The 9741-nt window shown below is 34.0% G+C and overlaps 1 pseudogene; it reads right to left on the bottom strand.

The window, feature by feature from the left end:
• Positions 1-1028: 1028 nt before the first annotated feature.
• On the bottom strand, positions 1029-3213 carry LOC111152479 (annotated as a pseudogene).
• Between the last annotated feature and the right edge of the window lie 6528 nt (positions 3214-9741).

Here is a 9741-nt window from a genome sequence, read left to right as displayed (position 1 = left end):
GTTGGCAATCACTTAACTTATTGGACTTGAAACAGTCATGAGATTTTTGTGCATTGAATACTATATATGCAGAAAGTTTAGGAATCATAACGTTTGCCAGTAGGGATAGTTAAAAATTAGCAATCTACAGTATTATTCCTATCATTTTTTCTCATAAATTATATTTATAACAAAACCATAATTAAAATATTTATTATATTTGCTTACTACACATTCAGGGACACAACAGTGACATTTATGTGCTTGATGGTTTAAAATCCATGTTATTGCACTTACTCATTTTTGTAAGGAGCACTCAACACACACTACATCTTCCCAACATTCAAGGTAATGCAATAATAAAATTCTCCAAAGAAAAATAACTGGAAATTACATTAAATACTGCTTTAATTAGGAATAATAGCTATCATAAAACAAATGACATCATACATTATTTTTCCAGAGTTTCAGTTTGAGAAACTGAACAACAGAAACAGATCTTTACGGTTTTAGTCACGGCAAAACTGGTAGTTCTTCGAAATCTGGGAGATGCATTAACAAACCACAGACACAGCCTACCTTTCACCAAAATCCTGGAGAAAAGCATTTTATGAATTTGGGAGAAATAAGACTGAACACTGGCTAAGATATGACTTGTTGAAGTCAAGAGCCACCTGGAAAGCTGGCCCAAGGAATGAAGAGAACCACCTGTACTGGTGGCAGATAAAGAAACTGTGTTGGGCTAACCAACAGCTTATTTATTAATGGCTTTGAATAAAACAAATGAAATGATTCATTGTGTTTTCTTAGAAACTATTCAAAAGATTACAGAGTCCTACACAATTTGGAGACACAAACTGGATGCTAAGTGACTATAGGTCACTCCAGGTACATAACTTCAGAAAGTCAGTCCGTGGAGTAAATGGCACCATGGCTCTGGCAGCAGATACAAAGGAAGGATGGTCTGGAGAGGAGGTAGTGGACACACTGTGATTGGCCAGTGAATAGATGAGGGTCCCAGCTGGAAACAGGTTCTTTAATTCTATGGTTTATCTTCCACTGCTCATGCCTCTGTCTTCATAAATGGTGATTCCAATCCAAACAGTCCTCTCCCAATGGGCTCTGTCAGGAGAAGGCCTTGGGAGCATAGATCTTCTCATTCTGCTCTTGAATGTGGACACTTTCTTTAGAACCTTCTTTTAATGAGTTTCCATGTGTAAGAAGATGGAGTATGCTGTTAAGCCATACAGCCTTCTAGATAAGATTGGCCCCCAAGCTTCTCTGCTTGTGCATAAAGGTTATTTAAAGTTTGAGCTGTTTCTTCAAAGTCTACCTATCCATCTGGTTCTCCAGCTCTGCAGGAAGCTTGGTCTGGAACCGGCATGGTGTGCCACGGCTATAGTCACACTGAATGAACACCTTCCCCCAGACACCGCGCCTGCTCGGGCCTCAGGGTGAGGGGCCCACCACCTCCTCTGCAGTCCCGCTGAAATTACAAGACACCCCCTACACTGATGCCCACGCCATGATGATCCTGATACCATAAGCATATTAGTGATTCTAGAAATCCTCCTTAGGTGTTTTTGTTTGTTTGTTTGTTTGTTTTTAAAATTCTCTTTAACTTTATTCGAATCAAAAATTTTGACTGTGGATTTTTTTTTTAAATCACATTCTGTGATTTATGTCAATATTCTCTGGAAAAACATTTTTTGAAATGTTGTTATGGAATTTATATAATTATCAATAACAATGAGCCAGGGTTAGGGTAATTAATAAGTTTTGTTATGTGCCACGAGAATGTGTTGGCTATTTTACATAGATTCTCTTATACAATGAACACAGCAATCCTAGGAAGGCATTTACTGCTATTTCCCTTTCCCAGGGGAAGAAACTAAGCCTGGGAAAGTTAAGATGACAAGCCCAAAGTCACACAGTTGTCTGAGACGGTAAGCATTCCAAATGCTAAACTTGAAAGAGAAATTTATGTAGAATTTTTTATAAGAGCAGTATTTTGTTTGATTAATACTTTACATTGATTAGAAACCATAAGGGTATGCTAAACCTGACACAGTATTAAAAAACCACCAACAATGAGGTATTCTAGTTTACTGCTCCTTCTGAAAACAAGAAATGACTCTAAAAATTGATTTGGAAGTGGTACAGTAAACATCATCACCTGGAACACACAAGTTACAATTAATTTAGGATGTTAAGTTCTTAAGGGTAACTCAAATTATTGCAGAAATAAACGTGACAAATATCATGTATTCATGTTTAACCTGTAAATCACATTGGCAAAAGACAACCTGACCTATAACTGTTACTGTTTAAAGTGATTAAGTGAATATGTTGATAGTTCCTTTATGTCTATTTTTTTCTATTTCTTCCTTCCCATGTTCCTTGCAAGCATCCTAGTTACAACCTGTGTTCTATTTCTTCTTTTTTTTTTTTTTAAGGTTTTATTTACTTATTTGAGATAGAAGGAGCGTACAAGAGAGAGAACAGAGTAGGGGGCAGAGGGAGAGGGTGAAGCAGACTTCCCACTGAACAAGAAGCCAAAGGCAGGGCTCAGTCCCCAAATCCTGAGATCATGACCTGAGCCAAAGGCAGACACTTAACCAACTGAACCACCCAGGTGCCCCACAACCTGTGTTTTAATTGACAATGATATATATCTCATCTACAGTCTTTTTTGACTCCATTTCTCTCTATACTTTTTGCAGATTAAAGTTTTAAAAGGAATATGTCTTGAGTGGGTACCTTCCATTGTAGTTATGTTCAAAATGGTCACACTATTTAGACCTATAGAACCTAAGGCTCATGCTAACTGACTTTTTGTGGATGAGAGGTAAGGAGAAGGAAGATGTTTTTAACTAATAGTTTTTGACCATTGGAAACATGGGAGAGGGGCATCTGGGTGGCACAGTTAGGCAACGACTCTTGGTTTTGTCTCAGGTTGTGATCTCAGGGTCATGAGATTGAGCCCCATGGTGAGCTCTGGGCTTAGTACTGAGACTGCTTAAGTTTCTGTCTCCCTCTCTCCTGGCCTTCCCCACTTCACTCTCTCTCTCTCTAAACTAAATAAAACAAATCTTAAAAAAAAAAAAAGAGAGAGAAGGAAAACATGGAGAATCTAGGACTAGATTCATGCACACCTCACTCAACCATGTGATCTTCCTTTTATGCCATATTTATTCTAATTTTAGGATTTATCTATCTTACCTTGTCATCCATTATGTTAAAATAGTTCTGGAAGAGCAAGGGAAGTGGCCATAATAAATATATACAATGCATAAAATAAACAAATATAATGAATATCCACAATTATTAATATGGATATGTACAGGTAACTAGTGTGAGTGAAGAAAAATTATTACATATGAAATATGATGATGCTACTTTCACTGATTACACAGGAGCGTATTTAGTGTCTCAAAAGAGATTTTAAGTATTCATTTAAAAAAAGAAGTTTTATACTTCATGTGAGGTATGCAGTGCTTTGAAATGCCTTCAAAGTAAATACTGGAATAAACGTATATAAGAAATAGAGTCATAGCTCAAACTTGTCCTTCACTCGCATTCCATTTATAAATAAAACTTATGTTAATTATGCAGATAAGACGAGAGGTCTCCAAATAAATCTTTTTGATGTGAAATATTTGACATTTTTTAGATGCATCTCTGGAGTTAGTTCGTCATTAAAATAATTTATTTTAAGGTATTATATTAAGTATCTTTCTATAATATCACAGTCATCAAAATAATTGTTAATTTGGATTAAAACGTGTTTTGAAACTTCTTTTGCATAATGTAATTTATTCTTAGAGAGTATTTGAAGAATTAACTTTAGAGATTTCTAATCTAAGATAACTATGCTTTCATGAGGAAAATCATAACTAAAGATGCTTTGGGCATCTTAATATAAAAGGGACAGGCAAAGATTTTCTTACACCTTCCTGGGAGTATTCTGAAACTTGTACCAAAAATTACATATAATGCAATTTAAATTATAAATATGTTGATATATTAACATAATGTTATATTAAAGTGACTTCTAGGTGGAAATGAGAACTATAATTTAGAGTGTGATATTTATTTCAATCAGCATCTAACTCATAAAAATATGTACATATTGGGATAAGAGATGCCTGTTATTAATTACCGTAATTATTTAGATATCCGTATGGACATCTAAATATGGATTAAAAACTGGCAACTTCCCTGCTTATGGAAATGTGATCACAAAGCATAATGGAGATCCCTCCCTTCCCCTTTAGGCCACAGTTAAATTAAAAAAATAAATAAATAAATAAACATAAATAAATAAATAAATCAAACCACTATCACAACAACAGAAAACAAACTTAAAGCAAGGCATGAATCTACAAGGACAACACAAAAGAAGAGACAAGCATGGGGAGAGAACAATGTAATTTTAAAGATTTAAAAAAAGTGAACTCATTTTCTCATCACATGGAAAAGGCTGAAATTCATTGCTGCAAGAAGAAAACAAAACAAAAACAAAACAAAACAACAACAACAAAAACATATTTACCTAGGAAACTTTGGAAGGTTTACAGAATTAGCACAATCAGGAACATTAAAAGTTGGAATGGAATGGTGGAGGCTGAAATTATAATTACTTGGTGAAAGTCCTGTGTAGGTAGCTTTTAGAAACCCAGATTTTTTTTTCTTTCAAATACACATTTCTATTAGAATATTTGTCCCCACAAGAGAAGAATAGTGATTTTTATTTATTTATTTATTTATTTGAAGTTGTTGTGGTAGAGGGACTCTGCTTTTGGGATCACAAAACACATAGGAAAGTAAGAGTGGTTTCCTGAGACCAATAAATGGAAGAAGCTCTATTATAATAAACTCTATGATTTCCACAAGCTATCCTATTCATAGTTTTTAGAACACAAGATTAATGCTTAGCCCAACTTCTATTACATCATAGGCTTGTGCCTTGTGGAGTTTACAGTGTGGTTGTAAGCCAAACTAGAATTAGCGAGGATATGGAATAAAAATTACTCTCATACATTAATGATGGGGTCTAAATTGTTGAAACTACTTGTAATAACTGGCAGTATGTATATCACATGACCCAGCAAAACTACTCCTAGTATACCGATAAAAACATGTGCATCTGTGCACAAAAAGGCATTTACAAGGATATTTAGACAACAGCACTATTTGTATGAGCCCCTAAATGGAATATACCTATATTGCAGTCATCAACTAAACAGATAAAATAATGGTAGTATATTTACATGTTACCATACAAGGAGAATAAGGATGTTAGAATTATATGCATGGGTGAGAATGGAACTAACAAATGAAGTATTCAACAAAAGAAGCCAGACCAGAAAAGGTACATATTGTATCGTCCCATATATATAAAGATAAGGAGGATTTCAAGGGTGCTGGTAAAGGTTCTATTTCTCAATTTGAGTACTGGCTACATTAAAGTGGTTCTGTTTGTGAAAATACTATGAATTCTACCATTTGATTTGCATATTTGCCTATTTTTTGGTTATTCTTCAGTAAAGTTTGCTCTGTCTCTGTATATACACATATACACACATACATACACATATATAATATTTATGCATTTAATACTCATATATGTATAAATGAATATATATGTATAAATGAATATATAAATTATCAGATATTTGAAGGTAGATTCTTAAATGAAATGGATGGAGAAAACGATATATCAAAACTAAGAATGAAAAGAAAGTACAGAGGAAAAGGAACTAATAAAGAAGTAGGAGAATGTTCTTTGCCTAAAATATAATTAATATCCTGTGAGAGATAAAATAACATAAACTGAAATAAAATCAATACAAGCACTAGAAAATAAAGTTATAGAAATTCTCCTGCTAAAAAAATAAAAAATCAAAAGGTAAAGGGATGGAACATAGCAAAGGAATGAGTGTGTGTATATTCATGTCTATTTTAGTAGGTGATTAGATTAAGAAGCTCAACATCCAACTAATACAAGTTCCAGCCAAACAGTAAACATTGAGAGAAAAGAAATGATGAAAGTAATATTATTAGAAATTTGCCAGAACTGAATAACAAAACATGTAAGTCTTTAATACCCAGTAGAACAAACAGGAGTAAACCCTTGTGCACTGGTTTAGAGACCTAAAAGCTTCCAGAGTGTAACAAACATATTAATATTAATAAATGAGTAAAATACAGTTGAAGGCTAGAATAAAGTCCTTTTCAGATACGCAAGGTCTTTGGTAGCTGGAAATACGTATGCTTCTCAAAAATGACAAGTGTGTATTAAAAGAGGAACAAGAGAGATTGGGATTGAACCATTAAAAAAAAATGAAGGTAATTCAGAAGATAATGATAAAGGAAAGTTGAGGAAAATAGCTGGAAGCTGGAATCTTCAAATAGATTGAAGGAGGAAGATGAGTTCTAATCCTACAGCTGCAAGGAAATTAATTCTGCCAGCACCCTTCGGGATCTAAGAAGCAGACCTTTTCCTGGTCAAGCTTCAGAGCAGAACCCAGAGCTAGTCAATACCTTCACTGTCGTGGTGTGATACTCTAATCAGAGAACCCAACTAAGTCAAATCCCGATTCTTAATAGTACCTGTGATAGAATAAATGTGTTTGATTTTAAGCTGCCAAGTCTGTGGTAATTTGTTACGCAACATAGAAAACTAGTACAATAAATATTTCACAGTACTTATTTCCAGGTAGAAAGTTGTTGGCCTGTTTCAAAATGCTCTTTATTTCTTCTCACAATATAATTCTCTTTCATATGCCAGATTTGATCACACGCTTGCAAGTCCTCTCCAAGCTCAATTTACATGAAGCATATTTTCAAAGTTTGCCCCAAGGTGAGAGAAAGGACTACAAGTACTACTGCAATAGGCTTTAAAATAATATGCATAATCATATAAAACTGAATAATTTTATGATTTTTTTAAACTTCAGGACATTTCAAAGCTTATGATATGCTACTATGTGTAGGGCTTTCCAAAAAGGAGGCATATAATATTCAGTATTTTGTGAAATTATCTGACCAAGTACCCCTACCAAAAAAATCAATCGATTAATCAATCAATAAACTTAAACAATAAATTTAAAAATTAAGTCCCTTGAAGCACCTATGAACAGCTCTTGGGAAATTGTGCTGCTTAGAATAGTTTAGGAAATATGGCCCAGGTTTTATGTTGGTCATTATATTAAAGAAAGTGATGGATGACATGAAATATGAAATGATATTTATCCTTCTCCCATAAAGCAATTGTAAGTGATACATAAATGAGAAATAATACATAAATGATAAATGAGATAGATAAATGAAAAAAATAAAACTACCTTTTATTGAAATTTTACTATGAACCAGGCACTATGCTAGGCTAATGCACTCATCAGATTATTTCTTTTCCTCAATACAATGTTGTAAGGAGATATTATTCATACTTTCCCAGCTTTAGATATTGAGGATCAATGGAAATGAGAAACTTGCACAAGGCCCACATTTACCAAGTTCAAGACTTGGACTCAAACCCAACTGGTTCTGGATCCTAAGTTTATATCCTCTCACCACATAATTCCATTTCCAAGGACATGTACAAGTACACGTCATTTTGTTTGTAAGGCAGAGCTATTAATCAAGAAATTTATATATTGAATGCTTAGTCCCATTTGGCAAATTAATTTGTTTCATTTATATAATTAAATGATAGTTAGAAATTTACTAAAATCCATCATACAGTTCCAGTTAATGATCAGTATTCCCTTGATGCCTTCTGAGAAACAAGACATCCCTTATTGATAATCAATTATTTGTTTTGCCTTTTGCATTATTTAACCAGGTGTTTAGATGTCTATATATTAAAGTGTGGTTCTATAATTAAAAACTGAGAAGTAAATATTAAGAGAGCATTTTTAAATGCCAGCCTGCCCCTCTTCAAACATAAACAGATAGAACAGACTCTCAAATGCTTGCTGGATAATACCCCGATCAGCAGAGAAAATTCACCTTTTCCCCAGGGTAAATTTAGGAACTTTGCCTAAAGATACCCATTCCAAACTCAAACATTTGGCAAAATCTGGGGTATAAGCTTTAAACTTCATATGAATTTTGAATTGTTATCCATGATAGTTTCAATGCAAAATATTTTAAACTATTTCAAAAACAACCTTGTTGCAATTAGTCTGTCAATTTTGAAAATTAGGAAGAATCAAAGAAAGCTGAAAAACACATCTCAAGGTAAAGTTGCCCTTAATCTCTTTTCTCAGTCTTCAGATTGTAACATAAGAGACAAGAGACTCCCACAAATATGTGGAAATAAAGAGCTAACATTCCCCCCAACCCACACTGCTCTATGAGCTGTGTCAAGACAAAGCTGTTTCAATCTTACTATCATTAATAAGAATTTCAGGATACTGTTAGTAAAATGTTTGAAAAACAAATGTGTTGTTTTTTGGAAAAGATAGCTAACTAATTTCCTACCATAGAGTAAAAGAGCCTCTGATTGATTAGTTTCTTTTCCTGTCCCAGGGAAAAGGAGTCCAAGGACTTTTTTTTTTTTTTTTTTTTTTTTTTGATGAGGGTAGATGAGTAATGATCTTTATTTTAGCAATAGTTTTCACTCCATTGAGTGAATTGAGAGGTTTGGATGACTCCTAGATCTCATGTTAAACCCTTAGCCAACTATCAAACTTAATTTTCATTGCAAAGATCTATTAATGACAATTCACTTTTTTCTTTTTTTTTTTTTTAAGATTTTATTTATTTATTTGACAGATGGAGATCACAGAGAAGCAGGAAGAGAGAGAAGAGGAAGCAGGCCCCCTGCCGAGCAGAGATCCCGATATGGGGCTTGATCCCAGAATCCTGGGATCGAGTCCCGCATCAGCCTCTCTGCTTGGCAGGGAGCCTGCTTTCTCCTCTCTCTCTCTGCCTGCCTGTCTACCTACTTGTGATCTCTCTCTTTCAAATAAATAAAATTGAAAAAAAAAAAAAGAAGATGAATTTGTAATTTATTCTTAATAAATAAATAATAATTTATGTAACTTATCTGAATTTTAAGCACTATGTCTTAAAATCTTTTACTCTTTCTAAAGAAAAATTAAGAACTTTTGGTCAAGACAGTGTAGTACATTCATGAATCTCCTTCAAATACACATGAAAACTAGAAAAATATGAAAAAGATAAAATAAAAAAAAACTTAACTGGGTTCAAAAATAAAATCAAAACATCTTTAGACCTTGTTCAAAGTAAAAATGTCAATGGACAAAGTTAAACAGGCTTTGAAGAGTATGTAAGGCAAGAGGGAAGAGAAATTAGAATGTAATCTGACCTCAATTCTAATGAAACAAAGGCCAGAGAATTTCTAAAAACTGACTGGATTGGGGGTGGGTGCGTTCTTAGCCATGTGTACTTGCTAATTGGTCTTACTCAAAGGGAAAATAAATTCTTCCATCTCTGGGACAGAGCTTGTTTTACAATTTACCGCTAGGGATTCATGGATGTGAACTACTCTCCCCACAGACTGGGAGATAGGGGGCACTATCTTCCTAAATTATTACATTTCAAAGGGCCGGCTCTGCACTGCTTGAGAAAGAAAGCCTGGATTGTAAAACTGTTGAGAGGCTTTTAAAAATATTTACATTTCAAAGGGCGCAAATAAAGAAGTTACAATAATAAGATTTCTAACGTAAAGGCCATGAGAAAAGGAGTGAGGGGCCTCTACAATTAGGCTATCTGCATTCTGTAAGGGCC

Source organism: Enhydra lutris, unplaced genomic scaffold (genome assembly GCF_002288905.1).
Source record: "Enhydra lutris kenyoni isolate GAN:26980312 unplaced genomic scaffold, ASM228890v2 scaffoldscaffold28, whole genome shotgun sequence".
In the NCBI taxonomy this organism is placed as follows: domain Eukaryota; kingdom Metazoa; phylum Chordata; class Mammalia; order Carnivora; family Mustelidae; genus Enhydra; species Enhydra lutris.
Note: the sequence above shows the minus strand (reverse complement) of the source record. Positions and strands in the feature narration are given on the sequence as shown.